The sequence below is a fragment of the Nicotiana sylvestris genome, chromosome 3 (assembly GCF_000393655.2).
Source record: "Nicotiana sylvestris chromosome 3, ASM39365v2, whole genome shotgun sequence".
NCBI classification, from domain to species: domain Eukaryota; kingdom Viridiplantae; phylum Streptophyta; class Magnoliopsida; order Solanales; family Solanaceae; genus Nicotiana; species Nicotiana sylvestris.
The window spans coordinates 208,380,666-208,402,963 of record NC_091059.1 but is presented as its reverse complement, the minus strand read 5'-3'; the positions used below and the strand labels follow the sequence as shown (position 1 = coordinate 208,402,963).

At 43.8% G+C, this 22,298-nt stretch overlaps 1 pseudogene; it reads left to right on the top strand.

Annotated features, from left to right (window-relative positions):
* The window catches only part of LOC138888615 (premnaspirodiene oxygenase-like), a 48,985-nt pseudogene extending 36,203 nt beyond the window's left edge, over positions 1 to 12,782 (top strand).
* Positions 12,783 to 22,298: the final 9,516 nt, after the last annotated feature.

Sequence of the window (22,298 nt, the reverse complement as noted above, 5' to 3'; positions counted from 1 at the left end):
ACGAGCAATCCCAGGGAAGAATAATGAAACAACAGCAATAACTGAGGGTTCAATGCAGCAAAACCACCAGTTCAACAACCACAAACAACTCAGTCAATGCAAGCAACAGAACTTGGCCAAGACAGCTTGACCAATATGCACTCTTATACAACTTTCAGGCAGTGTTTGGTTACAATGTTTATTGGAAACTACCTTATGTTTTTTTCAGTTTTCTTTAAACTCACTAGACCTCTCTTCAGACTAAACGTTTTCCAGCCTTTTGTTTTTTTTTCCTTTCTGAAGACTAAAAGTCCAGCCTCTTTTTATGTTCTGAAACAGCTTATTTATAAGCTAATCGACCTAGTGCAGCTAAGCTGCCTCCCCTGCCAATTGGCAGAATGCCCATACCCTTTAAGCCCATGCCTAAGCATCTTTGGTGCCAGCCCTTTGTTCCCCACGCCTGGTTTTTGTTTAATCAAGAGTTATGAGCTCATTTTATTATTCATTTTAAGCCCCATACCCTTGTGTCTTGTTCCCCATTGGTATTAGTTTAATCCTAAATTAGTACCCTACTTGTCAGCTCATTTAAACTAATTATTTTTATTCTTTTCAAACCCCAGACTACCCCTGTTAAACCCTGCTTATTACTGCCCTGCCCCTTGCAGCATCAGGGCATTCTGAACTCATGAAAGTTCAAATTCAGGACTGCCCTGGACTGAACCTTTTCAGTCATTTTTGCAATGCAAACAAACTCATTTCAGACAATGCTGGGCATTCAGTCAGTGACAAGGTTCAATTAGTCATGCGACATTATTAGCTCATTCGATTCATTAGTTATAGAAAACTGATCGACGACATTTATCGAGTCGACTATACTAATTATAACAGGTAATAATCAGTCGTTCAAATAAACAACACATACAGGGACCTAAAGGGCTTCGGACAACTTGGTCAGTCACTAGGAACCTATATAAGTTATTCATGCGACGACTATACTAATCGGACATGCTTATCATAGGATACATTTAAATCATACACAGAAAACAATCGACCAAATAAAAGGTCTTTACAGAGATGAAAGAAATTAAGAAGCTATCAGAAAATAACAAACAATCACCACAAAGCATGCTAATGACTTAATTAGCAGTTAAATAAACGAAAAGGGAAAGAAAAACTTACCGAAAAATGTTTAAATCAAACAGACCCAAATCTGACTCAACTCTGCCCATTTAAGGCCAAACAAATTTTAACCAGGGTGTTCTCACATGAGAACACCTTGGTTAAGATCCATTGAACCTCAAACCCCTTTCAAGACCGGCCGGATTCCCCAGGTGCATGTGTTCTAAGGTCTGGATTTTCAGATCTGGATTTTTAGGAGTTGTGGGTAGTTTCGGACCAAACCAAGCTTGGTTTGATCACGAGGAAGGTCAGGGGAGTGTCTGGTATGAAGATGGGGTGGTTTGGCATAGGTCCGGGTTCGACTCAAATCTTCAAATGAAGATTCGAGATGAAGGAAGGTGATTCGGGGCTAGGGGGTGACAGATCCAGGTTCAGGAGAGTGAGGGGGTCTTATGGTGTTCAGGAGGTGGTCACCGGCGTTCATGCCGCCGGGTTCTGGTGGAAGGGAAACTAGGGCGGCTTGCTAGGGTTTGGGGGTTTCAGCTTGGGGAAGGAGACGAGTGAAGGGTGGGGTTCGGATAGGGGGCGTGGGGTGAAGGGTTGAGTTTATATATGGTTTAGGGGTTTAGATCCTGGCCGTCGGATCAAATGAGATCTATGGCTAGGATCTATCCACTTAGGGAAGACGGTGTCGTTTGGATTTTGGTAGTGGGTGAGGCCGGGTAAGGCTGGATCGGGTCAAAACTGGACGGGCTTAGGGGAAAACCTGGGTCCGTTGGATCAAGTGGTTGGACGGCTCAGATCCATTACCCTAAGCGACGTCGTTTGGGGTTGAATGATTGGCTTGATCAGGACCGTTTGTTTGAGTCAGATCTACAGCTCTAATAAGGACGCTGATACGGCGTCGTTTGAACCAACGTTTGGGCAGGCCGGATTTGGACTGGGTTGAGTGCCTGTTTGGGCCTGCTTTGTTTCATTTCTTTTGGGCCCAAACCGATTTTCCTTCACTCTTTTGCTTCTTTTTTTTTTCTTTTAAACAAAAATGAGATAATAATAAAATAATGAAATTAAAATCAACAACAATGTAACATTTCCACACAATTATCCCAAAAATATTTAAGTAAGTTAAATCACAACTTAGAACGAACGACGCACATATATTTATATTTTTTGAATTTTCTTTTAACGACACATATTTTTTGTATTTTGTTTGACAATGACTAAATGCGAAATGGACAGACCCACAAATGACTAACAACACATGTCACGGGAAGATCGAAAAATTGTACAGTGAAGCCATTTGTCACTATTTTTGTTTTCCTTTTGGAGTGATTGCTCGTGAAGCAAAAATCACGTGCTTACAGCTGCCCCTCTTTGCACGAAGAACACGAAGGGTCTTCGCGCAAAGATAAAGCGAGCGATTTTTGCCCGTCCGAATACTCCGTGTGAAGCATTTTTGAAAAAGATTTGACCGAACCTTTGCTTCAGAGGTTTCCTACATATCCTGGGCTGAACAGGAATCAGGTCAATGTAGTTCGGGAAATTTTGGTAGCTGGGACTACCGTGTGACTGTAGTGTTTGCTGTTGTTGTGCGCTGTTGTATGCTGCTGTAGGATGCTACTGCTCAACCGATCTCCCTATTACATTGCTCTAAAAGGAAAACAAGAAGCTAAGCTAAACTGAGGATCCTGAAATCTCATCCATCTTCAACTTGTTCTTGTTGCCTTGCTTTCTTGTCGGCTAACGCTTTCCTCCGATGCCTTTATCTTGTGACTTTGGGAGATGATGCTGGTCCTTCGCTAACGTTTGAATGCCAGTTTTCATCACTTCGCTTGATCCGCTGGGAACATGCCCTCTTCTTCAAGCCTTTCAATTGTTTCTTTGGTGGTATGGCTTTTCATCAAAATTGTTATGTTGGGCATGCTATAACGTTCCCAAACTGCTTCTTTTGAGACGCGTTCCTTTTTTCTTTTGAATTGCGCGCTTGCCTCTGCAGTTGTCTGCTTCTTGGTGCTGGGGATTTTATTGTTTCCTGTTTGGGGATCTCTGTTGTACCCTTCCGTCTTCAGGTGGGGTGACTGATTCCAAAATCTAGAGCTAAAAAGTATTCCCGCATTATACTGGTGGGCGACCTAGAACTTAAATGTATTCCCGCATTATACTGGTGGGCGACCTAGAACTTAAATGTATTCCCGCATTATACTGGTGGGCGACCTAGAACTTAAAAGTACTCCCGCATTATACTGGTGGGCGACCTAGAACTTAAATGTATTCCCGCATTATACTGGTGGGCGACCTAGAACTTAAAAGTACTCCCGCATTATACTGGTGGGCGACCTAGAACTTAAATGTATTCCCGCATTATACTGGTGGGCGACCTAGAACTTAAAAGTATTCCCGCATTATATTGGTGGGCGACCTAGAACTTAAATGTATTCCCGCATTATACTAGTGGGCGACCTAGAACTTAAAAGTATTCCCGCATTATACTGGTGGGCGACCTAGAACTTAAATGTATTCCCGCATTATACTGGTGGGCGACCTAGAACTTAAAAGTATTCCCGCATTATACTGGTGGGCGACCTAGAACTTAAATGTATTCCCGCATTATACTGGTGGGCGACCTAGAACTTAAAAGTATTCCCGCATTATACTGGTGGGCGACCTAGAACTTAAAAGTATTCCCGCATTATACTGGTGGGCGACCTAGAACTTAAATGTATTCCCGCATTATACTGGTGGGCGACCTAGAACTTAAATGTATTCCCGCATTATACTGGTGGGCGACCTAGAACTTAAATGTATTCCCGCATTATACTGGTGGGCGACCTAGAACTTAAATGTATTCCCGCATTATACTGGTGGGCGACCTAGAACTTAAATGTATTCCCGCATTATACTGGTGGGCGACCTAGAACTTAAATGTATTCCCGCATTATACTGGTGGGCGACCTAGAACTTAAATGTATTCCTGCATTATACTGGTGGGCGACCTAGAACTTAAATGTATTCCCGCATTATACTGGTGGGCGACCTAGAACTTAAATGTATTCCCGCATTATACTGGTGGGCGACCTAGAACTTAAATGTATTCCCGCATTATACTGGTTGGCGACCTAGAACTTAAATGTATTCCCGCATTATACTGGTGGGCGACCTAGAACTTAAATGTATTCCCGCATTATACTGGTGGGCGACCTAGAACTTAAATGTATTCCCGCATTATACTGGTGGGCGACCTAGAACTTAAATGTATTCCCGCATTATACTGGTGGGCGACCTAGAACTTAAATGTATTCCCGCATTATACTGATGGGCGACCTAGAACTTAAAAGTATTTGAAATTGTTTCCCCGTTCTTCCGAGAAAATTTTTTTTGACAATCGGCAGAAAATTTCTGCCCCGGTTTTGGTGATTTCCCTGGCGTTGCGTCTTGCTGCCATCATCAATCCTTTGCTTTCCTGCAGCAGACAAAAGGATTTAATTAGTTTTCATTGTGGTGGTAGAGGGTGCCTTTTTGGCGGATGATTTTCCTTTCTTCTCTTCTCTTGCTCTATGTCCCAATTGATTAGTGGGCAAAGTTGCCTGCTGGGGGCCTCTAGCCTGTTGGGGATTGGCTTTCAATTAATCCCCTTTTCCGCTTTCTCTTTAAGCATATTCTGTGGGAGTCTGCTTTTAACTCCCGAAACCACTCCCTTTAGGAGCTCACTTCCTCCAAAATTGCCGGGCACGATCCCTGCATTGGGTGAATTCCCCTCCGGTTTCTGGTAGTAAGCTTTGAAAAATTCTTTTCAAGACAAATTTTAGGAAGAGAAAATAAAAGCTAGAGGGAAAAAATCTTTCTGAACCCATATTTGGTGGGGAGAAGAAACTCAAAAGAACTTATCTGGAGGACATGACTGGTCCCCGTGATCATGACGTGCACCATAGATTCCCGACCCAGTCTATTTGTATCAATCGATTTGCCCGATGGCCTGACTTGCTGGGGATGATAAATGACTGTCCATTTCGTTGCGAATGTGGTAGCTTTTGTTGATTTGTCTTGTCGCCTCATAGTGCCCTTCGAGGGGTTTTCACTAATGAGACTCTCTCTTTTCTCTCATCTCCCGGCGCCTTATGGTGCCTGTGAAGGTTTTCACCAATAAGACTCTCTCATTTCATATCCCTCATCTTACATCGCCTCTCGGTGCCTGTGAAGGTTTTCACCGATAAGACTCTCTCATTTTATTTCTTTCGAGGAATCGGGGCGTTGTAGATACGACCCTCTCTTCTGGAGATTCCTTTGACCATCAATTCATTCCCAGTCTTACGATCCTCTTCTTTGCTGGGGATCGGTGTATTATTCTCGGTCTCATTTGCCTGACTCGACATCTCTTGAACATTGATCGGGAGGTCTTTTGGACGTTGATGTTGGTTTTGGTGTGGAGTTAAAGAAAGGCTATAAAAATGAAAATAATTTGATGGGTGATGTGCTACAACTTTTGGAATCAAACCTTTGTTGGAACTTAAAACATAACCTCTGCCCCAGTTTTCTTGCTTGGGGAATTTATTTTTTTACACTTATGTTGCGCTATGTGCGTTACGCACAATGTGCCTATTATGCACACTACGTACCTTATGCATCCTATTATCCACTATGATGCATACTATGACCGAGCCGTGAGGCGCCTACGTATCCTCTTTGAGGAATCAGGTCAAACGTAGTTCCCAACGGTTTTGTACTTTTTATGATTTTATCTTCTCCTTTTTTTTTTCTTTTCCTTCTTTTCATTTTCTTTCTCTTTTCTTTTCTCTTTTTTTTCATGTCTTTTCCATTAGTGATTCCAAAAGAGGGGCATGAAAGAATTACTTAAGGCTCAAAGGGGGAAGCAAGGGTTAAAAGTGTTTGGATAGAAGAAAGTATTGCCTCCGTCATCTCATTATCCAATAAATGCCAAATACAAACAAATAAACCAAAAATTGCCATAATCAAAGAAATTACGCATAATATCTTTTGACTGCATCAGAATTGATAGCCATGTCGACACATCTCCCTTCGACATCTGTCAAACACAAAGCACCGTTGGACAATACTCTGGTCACGATATAAGGCCCTTGCCAATTTGGGGCGAATTTGCCTTTTGCCTCGACCTGATGTGGGAGGATCTTCTTCAATACCTGCTGCCCTACTTCAAACTTCCTGGGGCGCACCTTCTTATTATATGTTCTTGCCATTCTCTTCTGGTACAGCTGACCATGACACACTGCTGCCAATCTTTTCTCATCTATCAGGCTCAACTGTTCCAATCGAGCTTTGACCCATTCATCATCATTAATCCCGGCTTCAGCGACAATTCGGAGGGACGAAATTTCGACCTCCGCTGGTATTACGGCCTCAGTTCCATACACCAACAAATAAGGAGTTGCGCCTATGGAAGTTCGGACGGTAGTGCGGTAACCCAACAAAGCAAAGGGTAATCTCTCGTGCCATTGTCTGGACCCTTCCACCATTTTTCGCAGTATCTTCTTGATATTCTTATTGGTTGCTTCGACTGCTCCATTCGCCTTGGGACGATATGGGGTGGAATTGCGGTGTGTAATCTTGAATTGTTGGCATACCTCTCTCATCAAGCTGCTATTAAGATTCGCGCCGTTATCCGTGATGATCACTTTTGGGATCCCAAATCTACAGATGATATGGGAGTGAACAAAGTCCACCACTGCCTTTTTGGTTACTGATTTGAAGGTTTTAGCCTCAACCCATTTGGTGAAGTAATCAATGGTCACTAGGATGAACCTATGACTGTTGGATGCTGCCGGCTCGATGGGCCCAATGACATCCATGCCCCATGCCACAAACGGCCAGGGTGCTGACATCGTATGTAACTCTGTTGGCGGAGAATGAATCAAATCTCCATGTATCTGGCACTGATGGCATTTCCTCACGAAAGTGATACAGTCGTGTTCCATGGTGAGCCAATAACACCCTGTTCGAAGGATCTTTCTTGCCAACACATACCCGCTCATGTGTGGTCCACAAACTCCAGCATGTACTTCTGCCATAACCGTCGTTGCTTGACTGGCATCTATGCATCTCAACAATCCCAAATCCGGGGTTCTTTTGTACAATACTCCTCCACTGAGGAAGAAACCATTCGACAAACGCCGAAGGGCTCTTTTTTGGTCTCTAGAGGCATGTTCTGGATATATCCCCATTCTGAGGTATTCCTTGATATCATGAAACCAGGGTTCGCCATCTGCTTCTTCTTCTATGGCATTGCAGTAGGCGTGCTGATCACGGACCTGGATGTGTAGAGGATCAACATACATTTTGTCAGGGTGGTGCAGCATTGATGCTAAGGTGGCCAAGGCATCCGCAACCTCATTGTGAACTCTCGGGATGTGTTTGAACTTCACCGATCGAAATTGCTTGCTCAGATCATGCAAGCATTGTCGGTATGGTATGAGCTTTAGATCTCGTGTTTCCCATTCACCCTGAATTTGATGTACCAAGAGGTCCGAGTCTCCCAAGACCAAGACGTCTTGGACATCCATGTCAGCAGCCAAGCGCAGACCCAGAATGCAAGCCTCATACTCGGCCATATTGTTGGTGCAATAGAAGCGTAGTTGAGCCGTAACAGGATAATGCCGTCCTGTTTCAGAAATGAGTACTGCTCCTATTCCAACCCCTTTCGCGTTTGCAGCTCCATCGAAGAAAAGCTTCCAACCCGGTTCCTCAGGCAATTCCAACTCATTTGTATGCATTACCTCTTCGTCAGGAAAATACGTTCTTAAGGGCTCGTATTTTTCATCAACGGGATTCTCTGCCAAATGGTCTGCCAGCGCCTGGGCTTTCATGGCCGTCCTCGTTACATAGACGATATCAAACTCTGTGAGCAGAATTTGCCATTTTGCCAACCTTCCCGTGGGCATAGGTTTCTGAAAGATATACTTCAATGGGTCCAAACGGGATATGAGATAAGTAGTATATGAAGACAGGTAGTGCTTCAACTTCTGAGCTACCCAAGTTAGGGCGCAACATGTTTTCTCGAGTTGAGTGTACTTGACCTCATGTACTGTGAATTTCTTGCTAAGATAGTAGATGGCCTGCTCCTTCCTTCCTGTGTCATCATGTTGCCCCAATACACAACCAAATGAATTTTCCAAGACCGTTAGGTAAAGAATTAAGGGCTTCCCAGGCTTCGGCGGGACCAATACGGGTGGATTAGACAGATACCCTTTGATTTGGTCGAAAGCCTCCTTACACTCTGTCGTCCAACCTACTGCAGCATCCTTTCTCAGCAGCCGAAATATGGGCTCACAAGTCGCTGTGAGTTGAGCGATGAACCTGCTGATGTAATTGAGTCTACCCAGCAAACTCATTACCTCTGTTTTGTTCCTTGGCGGTGGCAAATCTCGGATGGATTCAATTTTGGATGGGTCTAACTCAATCCCCCGTCGACTGACGATGAATCCTAGCAACTTTCCTGATGGAACCCCGAATGCGCATTTGGCCGGGTTAAGCTTGATATCATACCTCCGGAGTCTTTGGAAAAATCTCCTTAGGTCTGCTACATGGTCCTCCTGACGCCAAGATTTGATGATCACATCATCGACGTACACCTCGATTTCCTTGTGTATCATGTCATGAAACACAGCAGTCATTGCTCGCATGTACGTCGCCCCGGCGTTCTTTAACCCGAATGGCATTACCCGATAGCAGTAGGTTCCCCATGGCGTAATAAACGCTGTTTTCTCCGCATCTTCCTCGTCCATTAGGATCTGATGATAACCCGCATAGAAATCTACAAAGGATCCGATCTCGCGCCCCGCGCAATTATCGATCAAGATATGGATGTTGGGCAATGGAAAATTGTCCTTGGGACTTGCTTTGTTGAGGTTGCGGTAGTCGACGCACACCCTGATTTTTCCATCCTTCTTTGGGACTGGTACCACATTGGCCAACCACTCGGGATATCGAGTGACCCGAATGACCTTCGCTTGCAACTGCTTAATCACTTCTTCTTTGATTTTTACACTCATTTCTGTTTTAAATTTCCTTAGTTTTTGCTTGACCGGAGGGTATGCCGGGTCAGTGGGCAATTTGTGAACCACTAAATTGGTGCTTAATCCAGGCATATCGTCATATGACCATGCAAAAACATCTTTGAATTCCATGAGGGTTTTGATCAATTCTTCTCTGACATTCGGCTCAATGTGGATACTAATTTTGGTCTCTTGGACGTTATCAGCGTCTCCTAGATTCACAACCTCGGTGTCATTTAGGTTAGGCTTGGGTTTTTCTTCAAATTGGCATAATTCTCGGTTTATCTCTTCGAAGGCTTCACCTTTATCACATTCAGATTCATCATCACAAACGACCTCTTGCATCATTGAGTCGGTTTCAGATTGATTTATTAGACTAGGTCGAAGATTCGTTGTGCATGCCATGTCATTAGAACCAGTAAAAAGAGAACTATTCAGAAAGAAAAAGAACAAAACAAAAATTAAGATGGGACAAAAGAACTTCATTAAACTTGCGAGATAAAAGGGTTCACACTTTTACAAAAACGAAAGTAAAATTTGGATTACACCCTTGAATAATCCGGACAAAACAAAACATATAAAACATAAATCAAAGCCTACTACCAAGACTCCCCTCGGACAGGAAGAGGAGTAAACGTCCAATTGTTGGTCTTGGCCTCAGGCCCCACAAACTGTATCTCTGCTCTGCTGGACCCTTCTCCGGCCTCCACTACACTGACATCCGCGAATAGCCTCTCAAAACTCTGATTCAGGTCTTCATCTATACCGATCAGAGGTCCTCGAATCTTTGGGACTGGCGACCCCTTGGTACTTGCTTTGACAAAAGACCTTGAGAGGCGTGGCACTAGTTTAGGCAGAAACCAGACCCTCTTCTTCATTTTCCGCGCTTGCTTCTTGTCTGCTGCGGTTGGTCTGAACCCCAATCTGAAAGTTTCCAGATTTTTAGGAAGGGAGATAGGTTGGAAAATCCCTTGAAGCTCGACTCCCAGGCCTTTTCCTGGCACAAATCCATTACCCAGCATTTCCGAGACCATCATGGCTGTCGCGGCAGCTATCCTAGGGTGCGGGATGATTTCTCCTTCAGAAATTTTGTTGGCTGACCCTGTATCGAAAATCTGGTAGACCCAAGGACCTTTGTCATCAGCAGTCTCTATGAAAGGTACAATTGCTCCGCCCGTGGTGCACGTTGTGTCCTCGCCGTGTAACACGACCTCTTGTCTTTCCCACTCGAACTTCACTATCTGATGTAGGGTGGAAGGCACCGCTTTGGCTGCATGAATCCATGGTCGTCCTAACAGCAGGTTATAAGAAACTGTGGCATCTAACACCTGGAATTCCATTGTAAACAGGACTGGACCAATGGTCAGTTCAAGTACAACATCCCCTACAGTGGCTGTTCCGTTTCCGTCAAACCCTCGGACACATATACTGTTCTTGTGGATCCTTCTGTGGTCGATCTTTAACTGGTTTAAAGTAGATAGTGGGCAAATATTGGCGCTTGAGCCATTATCCACCAATGCTCGAGTTACCACCGAGTCTTCACATTTGACAGCTAGGTATAGAGCCTTATTATGCTCCGTACCCTCCACTGACAGGTCATCATCTGAGAATGTTACCCTGTTCACCTCGAAAATCTTGCTGGCAATGGTTTCCAGGTGGTTTACAGAAATCTCACTGGGTACATGAGCTTCGTTCAATATCTTCATCAGGGTCCGACGATGCTCCTCAGAATGGATCAGTAATGACAACAGTGAGATCTGGGCCGGTGTTTTTCTCAGCTGTTCGACCACAGAATAGTCCTGTACTTTCATCTTCCTTAGGAACTCTTCAGCCTCTTCTTCGGACACAGGTTTCTTGGTTGCAGCTGGGTTGGTTCTTCTTAGCCCTACCGGAGCAAAACATCGACCTGATCGAGTCAGCCCTTGCGCTTCACAACTGACTTCTTCCACCTGTTTTCCTTTGTATATCACCACCGCCTTTTCATATTTCCAAGGCACAGCCCTGCTGTCAATCATCGGCAGCTGGACCACAGGCTTTATGGTCACCCGTTCTCTACATACCCCTTTCAACACGACCGCCGGTGTGGGCGGGATCCCTGGTATTACCAACTTGCTTGGCTCGGGTTTGCTTGTTATGGCGGACGGGCTCTTTCCCAATATCACTACCGGCTTGACGCCTTCTCCCTGCGACTGTACACTCGTTCCTCCACTGGTTGAGACTTCTTTCGGGGCGGCTTGGATCATCATCACTGTTTGTGAGGGTTTTCTCAATTCTCCTCCCTCACACACCAACTCAATCATGTGAGTTTCGTGGTGCGCTGGCAGTGGGTTTTGGTTGATGTTAGGAGCCTCCGGTGTCTGGACCTCGATCTTATTGGTGTCAATAAGATCCTGTATGGCATGCCTTAATTTCCAGCACTTCTCGGTATCATGCCCGAGCATCCCTGAACAGTATTCACAACTGATTGATCGATCCAAGTTCTGAGGTGGGGGATTTGGTTCTCGAGTCTGGACAGGACTAACCAAACCCAATTGCCTCAGCTTGTGGAACAAAGCGGTGTAGGTTTCTCCCAACTCCGTGAAAGTTCTCTGCTTCCGCAACCTGTCATTCCTAGCATCTGGATTTCCCCGGAAGCCTGCCCCTGAAGGGTTTCTATACGCCCTCGGTGGAGGATAGGTGTTTTGTGGTGGTGCATATATGTTCTGGGGAGCCGGCGCGCGCCATTGTGGGCGAACCGGAGGCTGAGTGTATGCTTGGGCCTGGTGTACGGAACAATGTGGTTCTCGAGGTGGATAGAAATTTTGTGGTGGGTTGTATGGGTATTCTGACCTGTGAGGTCTGGGTTGGTTGTAGTGTGGCCTGCCAGGCCTGGACCAACTGCCTGCCTCGATCGTAGCAACCTCTTCTTTCTTTCTTCTCAACGCACCTCCCGTGCCATTTTGAATAGCCTGGGTTGTGGCCTTGAGTGCCGAATAGTTCAAGATCTTGTCAGACCTCAAACCCTCTTCTATCATGACCCCTATCTTGACCACCTCGTTGAACAATTTTCCAACTGTTGTCACCAAGTGACCAAAGTAGGTTGGATCTAGTGTCTGCAAGAAATAGTCCACCATCTCTCCCTCTCTCATGGGAGGATCGACTCTAGCTGCTTGTTCTCTCCAGCGGAACCCGAACTCGCGAAAACTTTCCCCGGGTTTCTTCCCAGTTCTCAATAATGTGAGACGGTCAGGGACTATCTCGAGATTGTACTGGAAATGACCTGCAAAAGCCTGCGCCAGATCATCCCACGTGTACCACCTGCTGGAATCCTGCCTGGTATACCATTCTAGTGCAGATCCGCTCAGACTTTGGCCGAAATAAGCTATCAGCAGCTCATCCTTGCCGCCTGCCCCTCTCATTTTGCTACAGAATCCCCGCAAATGTGCCATGGGATCACCGTGCCCTTCATATAAATCAAACTTAGGCATCTTGAACCCAGCCGGGAGTTGGACGTCTGGGAAAGGGCACAGATCTTTGTATGCTACGCTGACTTGATTGCCTAGCCCGTGCAAGTTCCTGAAGGACTGCTCCAGGCTTTTGAACTTTCTCAGCACTTCATCCTGTTCAGGAGCCTTAACTGGCTTCTCAAACTCTGCCGGCACTTCCACATATGGATTGTAAGCTTGAGGCTCGGGTGCCTGGAATGTAGGCTCAGGGGGATAGTATTGTGTATCGTGAGCCTGAAACAATGGCTCACTGGTCGTTCTCTGCAAAGGGGCTGATGTGGGTCCCACAAAGATGGGAATATTGGGTGTTGGGAGAGGTTGATGGGGTGGTGGAGCTTGGGAATCATGAGGGCTTCTTTCTTGATGATAAAGGGGATTTGGACGGCTTGTGGAAGGGCCAGAGTGAGGGTATTCCGGCATGTGTCCCAGCGTTTCAAGGCTCTTTTGTGTTTTGGCTAGGGCTAGCTGCATTGCATTCATCTCTAGTCCCATCCTTTCAATCTTTTCCATCGCTTCTTTTAGCAACTGGCCCATTGGCCTTTCTTCCTCATTACTATTCTCTGAAGTAGTCATGCTTGTTGCTACCGGTCCTTTGGATCTGGTTTGGTATGAGTGTGTTGCCAGAGTTCTTTAACAACTAACTTGTCTGAATCAGACAACAACAAACTTTGTTAGCGTTAGATTTTAACAGATTTGATCATAACACAGAGGATGCAATGCACCTAGGCAGTTAATCGTTTCTACATGCTTTGCCTCAAACAACATGCGTCATCCCGGTTTGCTCATTCGTCCCTTTTTAAAGTACTTTGGGAAACCCTGTGTTTTATTTTATTTTGTATTTTTTTTCTTTTTTTTTTCTTTATTAAAAAAGGTCGAATCTTATGGGGATTGCCTACGTATCACGTCCCCGCGTGAATCAGATCAGGCATAGTTCTGCCATGAGGCTAACATTTATAAAAGAAAATGAACAAACATTACATTTGAAAACTTTGTAAAAACAATGTCTTTAACATTTATAAAAAGAAGATGAACAAACATTACATTTGAAAACTTTGTAAAAACAATGTCTTGAAATACACACATTCAAATTGAAATAAAAAGATACAATTCTTAACATCTCATAACGTGCCCCACTTTCCACTTGTGTTGTAAATTATTAGATCATTTGCTCAAGGCGGGGCTTGACCCGGATGTCCTCCCAATGTTCGATACATCCTTTCCAACTCCACTGCTAGATGACGGGCAAAGGTGGGTGCATGCTCGGTAAACCTTTCATAATCCATTCCTTGGCAGTTTACATAACTTTGAGAGGTGTAGACCGCCAGGTCGTGGATCTGTGCCCTGAAATCTTGGAGATGTTGGCCTTGATTCTGCAATTGCTGCTGGCGAGTGGTGGCTATATCTCGGATACGGCCTTCACGATCTAGGGCTGACTCTAATAGAGCTCGGAGTCTGGCCTGCTCTAATCTCATCTGCGCTCTTTCTTTATCAGTGTCCGTTTGTTGATGCTCTCTATACCTTCTTGCCTCTTCTAGTTGTGCACGAAGTTGGTCTTCTGATCGTATCCAATGGTCTTTTTCCTTCTTGAATTGTGCCCTGTCTTTCTCGGATTGCCTATTTTGGCGTTCCTTATCAGATCTGGCTTCTTCGTTTAATTGTTGGATCCTTTCTTTTGCTTTGCTCAACGCCCTTTCTTTTGCAGCAAGAATGGAATCATAATCCTGCATTCTTTCAAAAAGATTGGCGATGGTTTTTTGATCCTTCCAATTCCTCATTGGCGTTTCAGAAGCCTTTTTCATTTTCAGAAATCGAGCATGAAGACTTTCATTCTCACAGGCTAGACTCTTCTTCTCGCCTTCAGCTTCTTGTGCTTGCAAATCCTTCTCCAGACTGAGGTTCCTTAGATTTTCCTTTAGGGCATGGATAGTTGCTTTGTACCCCTTCTCTTTTTCTCCCCAGATCAACCGCTCTTGGATTTTATCATTAAAGTTTTGAATATGGGGTCTTTTAGTTGGCCTTCTCAGCTCAGGTTCTGGTACCTCATCCACGCGAGACCGTTTCTCGAACCACCTTGCATATCCAGAATTTATCTCACCCTTTGTAGTGTCTGGGACTTGAGTATCGCTTTTTAAGTATCGACATCCATTCCACATCTGCTGAAGTAATGCCTCAGGAATAGTGGCCTCTGGGTGTAGTTCGATTTCTTGCGCACTCAAATCTTCATCATCAGGAACTACGTGATATCTTCCTAGTTGTCTTAGGACTCTCAACGACACGTATGGCTGGATGCTTCTCAATCCCAATAGTAACAGATAACTATTTGAATTTGACATATGTATCACTTCCCTCATTGATAGCCATCCCAGAGTCCACTCAATTTGATTTGCCATTAGAGCCCTTAGCTGAGATACCCATGCTTCTGTCCCTTCTGGAACCTGATAATTTTTCACTCTTTCCTCATAACCCTCGATGTAATTATCGTTGTTTGGCCCATACTGTATGATCTTGGGCTGTTGTTGGAGATGTTCAATCAGCCACATTTGCAACAAAATTTTGCATCCTTCGAAGACTTTCGCTCCTGCTTTACATAAAGTCAAAGCCCGATAAATGTTTGAGAGAATGATGGGGACAAGGGTGTGATTTTCCTTGGAGGTGAGGATTTGCACAACTTTTGCGGTGCGAATATCGATTGTTCGTTCTTTGTTCGGGAAGACCATGATTCCTAGAAAAGCCACCATGAAGGCGAAGCAACAGTGAACCTGCCATGCGTCTTTGTCTTGTTTGTTAGTAAGGCCTTTCTCATGAATTTTGAACTCATCTGACTTTCCGAACCTTGAATACAAAAAGTTGAAAGAACAACATTCGTTGATGACATTGCTTTTCCTGATTTGACTGCTGATGTTAAGAAGACCGAAAAATCGATGTACCGAGGGAGCCTTCGTGAATATCAAGCTTTGATTCCTTAAACTTCCGTCGAAACCAACATATACAGCTACCTCCTCTAATGTAGGAGTGAGCTCGAAGTCAGAGAAACGAAAGACATTGTGAACAGGGTCCCAAAAAGTTATTAATGCCGCAATCAGATCATCCCGGGGTTTAACTTGCATAATATCCGGGAGATTTCCCAAATGTTTGATGACCCACTTTTGACCATCTTCGCCTAATTCACACCACCACCTTTGAAGCTGGAATAGAAACTCTTCTGTATTTGCGGATGAGGGGTTTTGTGTGGTACTCATTTTGTATCTGAAATTTAATTTAATAAAGTCAAAAATTCATTTTTTTTTGAAAATTTATACTAAAAGAAAAATCATTTTCGATTTTTTTTTTTTATATATATATATTTTTTTTTTAAAAAAAACAACTCATTTTATTTCTTTCCCCTTACCATGATTTTATTTAAACTGGTCAACAAGCATGTTCGAGGCAAATGAATGCACAAGGAATAAATAGGATGCATCATGATGGTCTTTTTATTTTGGGTTCACCTGTCCTAGACAGACCCAACCCCTGTGTTGAGTCTCCAAGGCCAAATGCATATGATGCAAATATTCGTTCCTACTAGGGATCCGGTACATGGCTGAGTTATTCTAAGTGTAAAACCTTGGGTATTTGTTCTAGACCTGGCTTACCCAAACGGACAGTTTGAGCCGAAGCGGGGGCAACGTACCGGGAGCACGAAAGTCTGCCCGGCCTAGTTACTTGTCCCAACTCCGTCTTATTTGGTATGACTTTAACAGAAAGGTGGGTCACGCGCACGTGTACACCATAAATTCAGAAGACTCAGAAAGAAGGGGGTTTCGTAGCAGTTGTATATATTCACAATTCAAATAATATTAAAGCGGTAAAAAAAACATTTAGCATATTAGCATATAAACAGTTGAAAATTATATAGTAAGTAAAGCCAATAAAAACAGATATTTTAAGCTCGAATTCTTTAAACCCTGAACCAATGGTTCTGGGTTCGTTCCCCAGCAGAGTCGCCAGAGCTGTCACACCTCCTTTTTTCGCACCCGAGAGGGGGCAGGGGAGTTTTTTCCAATTAAAGGACAATCGAAACGGGATTTGTTTATTTATTTCAGAGTCGCCACTTGGGAGATTTAGGGTGTCCCAAGTCACCAATTTTTAATCCCGCATCGAGGAAAATAATGACTCTATATTACAGTCTGCGTACCAGAAATCCGGATAAGGAATTCTGTTAACCCGGGAGAAGGTGTTAGGAATTCCCGAGTTCCGTGGTTCTAGCACGGTCGCTCAACTGTTATATTCGGCTTATTTATCTGATTTTTAAACAAGTGTGAACCTATGTGCAAAATTTAACTTTTAAAACGCTTTTATCATTTACTGTTATTTTATAAGACTTGCAACGTCGTGAAAACATATCTCGAACCACGTTACATCAATGCACCCGTGGTTGTTGACATATTTCGACTCGGTTGAGATTTGGATTTGGGTCACATAAATGTGCACCCGAATTAAGGAGAATAAATTATTAAGACGCGCCTAAAGCAACTAGCGTATTGTTGTTTTGGGGAAGGCCGAAAAATTCGCTAAACGGCCTGTCCCGAATTCTAAGTGTTTTAATATATATACAGTCAGAGGGCCCCGCAGCTGTGTACATTTTCTGTTTGACGAGGCTCGTCTCGTTCTACTTTTAAAAGGAATTTGCGACGTCATGGATATGCCTCTCGAACCACGTCACAATCAATGTACCCGTGATTAGAAATACATTTCGAATCCGTCGAGATTTGGATTTGGGTCACATAAATGTGCACCCGAGTTTAAGAAGGTAAGGTTTATTAAAGCGTATCCTAAAAAGACTAACGTGTTGTTATTTTAGGAGGGTTGTGAGATTTGCTAAGCAACCCGTCCTGGAAACTAAATGCTTCAATAATATACATTTAACGAGGGCCCCGCACCTGCGCGTTTTGTTTATTTTCATCGAGGCTCGTCTCGTCCTTATTTTAAAAGGATATCCTATAGCAACTACGTTTCTTGTGGTGTTTGTCTCTACTAATTGAAAGCAGTAGATAGTCCTAATTAATTAAATGCTTGCAAGTTATTTATAACAGAATTCGGAAATGCTTAAAAATCAGGAACGAGGCTGCGTGCACAGTCAGTCGAATAAATAATTACGGGCCCAAATCCAACCCATGCGTGATGGGCCAAATCTGGGCCACTGCTTGCTCGAAGCAGGCCTGCTTGGCCTGTTTTGGCCTGAACTCGACCTTCATGAGGTTGAGATTGCAAGTTTGGTGTTCTTTGTCTTAACAGGTGGTTTACTAGTTATATGAGACCATCAATCCGAAAAGGAAGAACTTAATCCATGATGTACAGTTTTCATACTTGGCATACATTACAACATATACTGCAAAGTAAACTAAAATCTGAGATGCAACCTATCTCATTGAGCATATTATCACCTATCAGCATACATATGTAAGCTACCATTTAGCTAACTTATATTGATATACACTAGGCATACAGGCTGCTTCTATTGTCAACACAAGAATGAAAATTATCATACAGTACATGATATCTAATATAACAATATATGTATGAAAATCAACTTCAAGTCTTTTTTTTGCATTCATGCTCAATGTTCCAATTACATTTGATAGTGCCTTGGTTGTGTACCTGATGTAGAGGAACAGAAGAAGAAGAAAAAGGATCAGCTGAGTAGTACACAGCAAACAACAGCAACAGCAGATTCACAGCAACAAAACAGCAACAAACAACCAGCCAATAATGATGAAGCTCAGCAAAGAGTCGAACAACAAATGAACAATCCAAGTGTTGTCCACAATCCACAGACAAACAACAATATTTCCCAGAACAAAGAGAACCAGCAAACAATCGAGCACCAAACGAGCAATCCCAGGGAAGAATAATGAAACAACAGCAATAACTGAGGGTTCAATGCAGCAAAACCACCAGTTCAACAACCACAAACAACTCAGTCAATGCAAGCAACAGAACTTGGCCAAGACAACTTGACCAATATGCACTCTTATACAACTTTCAGGCAGTGTTTGGTTACAATGTTTATTGGAAACTACCTTATGTTTTTTTCAGTTTTCTTTAAACTCACTAGACCTCTCTTCAGACTAAAAGTTTTCCAGCCTTTTGTTTTTTTTTCCTTTCTGAAGACTAAAAGTCCAGCCTCTTTTTATGTTCTGAAACAGCTTATTTATAAGCTAATCGACCTAGTGCAGCTAAGCTGCCTCCCCTGCCAATTGGCAGAATGCCCATACCCTTTAAGCCCATGCCTAAGCATCTTTGGTGCCAGCCCTTTGTTCCCCACGCCTGGTTTTTGTTTAATCAAGAGTTATGAGCTCATTTTATTATTCATTTTAAGCCCCATACCCTTGTGTCTTGTTCCCCATTGGTATTAGTTTAATCCTAAATTAGTACCCTACTTGTCAGCTCATTTAAACTAATTATTTTTATTCTTTTCAAACCCCAGACTACCCCTGTTAAACCCTGCTTATTACTGCCCTGCCCCTTGCAGCATCAGGGCATTCTGAACTCATGAAAGTTCAAATTCAGGACTGCCCTGGACTGAACCTTTTCAGTCATTTTTGCAATGCAAACAAACTCATTTCAGACAATGCTGGGCATTCAGTCAGTGACAAGGTTCAATTAGTCATGCGACATTATTAGCTCATTCGATTCATTAGTTATAGAAAACTGATCGACGACATTTATCGAGTCGACTATACTAATTATAACAGGTAATAATCAGTCGTTCAAATAAACAACACATACAGGGACCTAAAGGGCTTCGGACAACTTGGTCAGTCACTAGGAACCTATATAAGTTATTCATGCGACGACTATACTAATCGGACATGCTTATCATAGGATACATTTAAATCATACACAGAAAACAATCGACCAAATAAAAGGTCTTTACAGAGATGAAAGAAATTAAGAAGCTATCAAAAAATAACAAACAATCACCACAAAGCATGCTAATGACTTAATTAGCAGTTAAATAAACGAAAAGGGAAAGAAAAACTTACCGAAAAATGTTTAAATCAAACAGACCCAAATCTGACTCAACTCTGCCCATTTAAGGCCGAACAAATTTTAACCAGGGTGTTCTCACATGAGAACACCTTGGTTAAGATCCATTGAACCTCAAACCCCTTTCAAGACCGGCCGGATTCCCCAGGTGCATGTGTTCTAAGGTCTGGATTTTCAGATCTGGATTTTTAGGAGTTGTGGGTAGATTCGGACCAAACCAAGCTTGGTTTGGTCACGAGGAAGGTCAGGGGAGTGTCTGGTATGAAGATGGGGTGGTTTGGCATAGGTCCGGGTTCGACTCAAATCTTCAAATGAAGATTCGAGACGAAGGAAGGTGATTCGGGGCTAGGGGGTGACAGATCCAGGTTCAGGAGAGTGAGGGGGTCTTATGGTGTTCAGGAGGTGGTCACCGGCGTTCATGCCGCCGGGTTCTGGTGGAAGGGAAACTAGGGCGGCTTGCTAGGGTTTGGGGGTTTCAGCTTGGGGAAGGAGACGAGTGAAGGGTGGGGTTCGGATAGGGGGTGTGGGGTGAAGGGTTGAGTTTATATATGGTTTAGGGGTTTAGATCCTGGCCGTCGGATCAAATGAGATCTATGGCTAGGATCTATCCACTTAGGGAAGACGGTGTCGTTTGGATTTTGGTAGTGGGTGAGTCCGGGTAAGGCTGGATCGGGTCAAAACTGGACGGGCTTAGGGGGAAAACCTGGGTCCGTTGGATCAAGTGGTTGGACGGCTCAGATCCATTACCCTAAGCGACGTCGTTTGGGGTTGAATGATTGGCTTGATCAGGACCGTTTGTTTGAGTCAGATCTACGGCTCTAATAAGGACGCTGATACGGCGTCGTTTGAACCAACGTTTGGGCAGGCCGGATTTGGACTGGGTCGAGTGCCTGTTTGGGCCTGCTTTGTTTCATTTCTTTTGGGCCCAAACCGATTTTCCTTCACTCTTTTGCTTCTCTTTTTTTTTCTTTTAAACAAAAATGAGATAATAATAAAATAATGAAATTAAAATCAACAACAATGTAACATTTCCACATAATTATCCCAAAAATATTTAAGTAAGTTAAATCACAACTTAGAACGAACGACGCACATATATTTATATTTTTTGAATTTTCTTTTAACGACACATATTTTTTGTATTTTGTTTGACAATGACTAAATGCGAAATGGACAGACCCACAAATGACTAACAACACATGTCACGGGAAGATCGAAAAATTGTACAGTGAAGCCATTTGTCACTATTTTTGTTTTCCTTTTGGAGTGATTGCTCGTGAAGCAAAAATCACGTGCTTACAAAATGCACTCCCGGTTCCTTTAATCTAATTACATATAAACACCAACGTTGCCACAAATCACTAATTGGACGCTATTTTTTTAAACTATCATTCTCTTTCTTCTTAATCTAGCTTAATGAAATATAAGCTAGTAATCTAACAATAAATGGCAAACATATGACAATCAGTGATAAACAAAATATAAAATTAACAATAGAACATAACATTAACAATCAGTGATAAACTAACATGACGATATAAACTTTAAAATATGACAAGTATATTACTACTACTCAAATTTACCGAGACAAGACGTGAAAGCAAAGGACATACCGAGCCGTAACATGAATACTCACGTTTAACAGCAACGTTGAGTTTCAGCATCTCGAACTCGCAAAAAATGGACAGCAACAACCTCGACGGAACTTATAACACGAACGGCAACCTCAAGAATGGTTTCATGGCTGCCTAGTTGGTCATTTCTGGGGGTATTAAGACGAGGAGAGGCTGGCTTAGGTGGTCGTTTGGCTTGAGGAAGGGGCAGCTATGGAGGGTCGTTTGGCCAGTGGTCGACGAAGGAGAAGAAATGTGGCCACAGCTGCTCGGCAAAGCAGCAACAGCTGCTGCCCGACTGGCAACGCAACAGTAGAGTCGACGGGCTGAATGACGAAGAAAGTGATGACAATGGTTATGGAGTTTGGACGTAGGGTCGACAGGCAGTGACGACGCTGCTACTGGTTACTGGGAATACGAGGGGTCGTTGGCGACGAAGGCGAAGACACGCATCAACAGCTGCTCGGAAACGCAGCAACGACTGTTTGGCACGCAACAATAGCTGCTCGTTGGGCTGAAAATGGTAAAACTGCTGGTTTTTGTTCGGGCTGTGCGTAGGGCTGACGAACTGGGCAGTGACAACGAGGGGGAGGGCTGCTAACGGGCCTGTTTGGTAGTGGTTTGGACAGTGGTCGACGATGGTGATGGTGGTTTCACAATGGGAGGGTGATGGGGAAGGTGACAGACTGGTTGCGATGGAGTTTGGGAGGAGACGGGGTGGTCGTTTGGTGGTGTTGTTTATGGTGGTTTTGGTGGTGGAAGGGTCTGTTTGGTGTAGGGTCGTTTGGAGGTGGTCGTTTGCTGGACTGCTTGAGCAGCCACGCTCGAAGGGCAGCGACGACGTGGGGGAGTGGGGTTTTGGTCGCTGGGTTTGATTCATTGCTGGGGAGCGAGGGGTCGTTTGGGCGGTGTCGATGGAGGTGGTGTTTATGGCGTCGGGGGAGTGGGGGCTGGTGGTTTTTGGAGTAGGGTTTGTTAGGGTTTTTCTTAGGTTTTGCTTTTGGAGGAGATGATGAATAGTGCTCCTCCTCCAAAAAAAATTCAAAGTC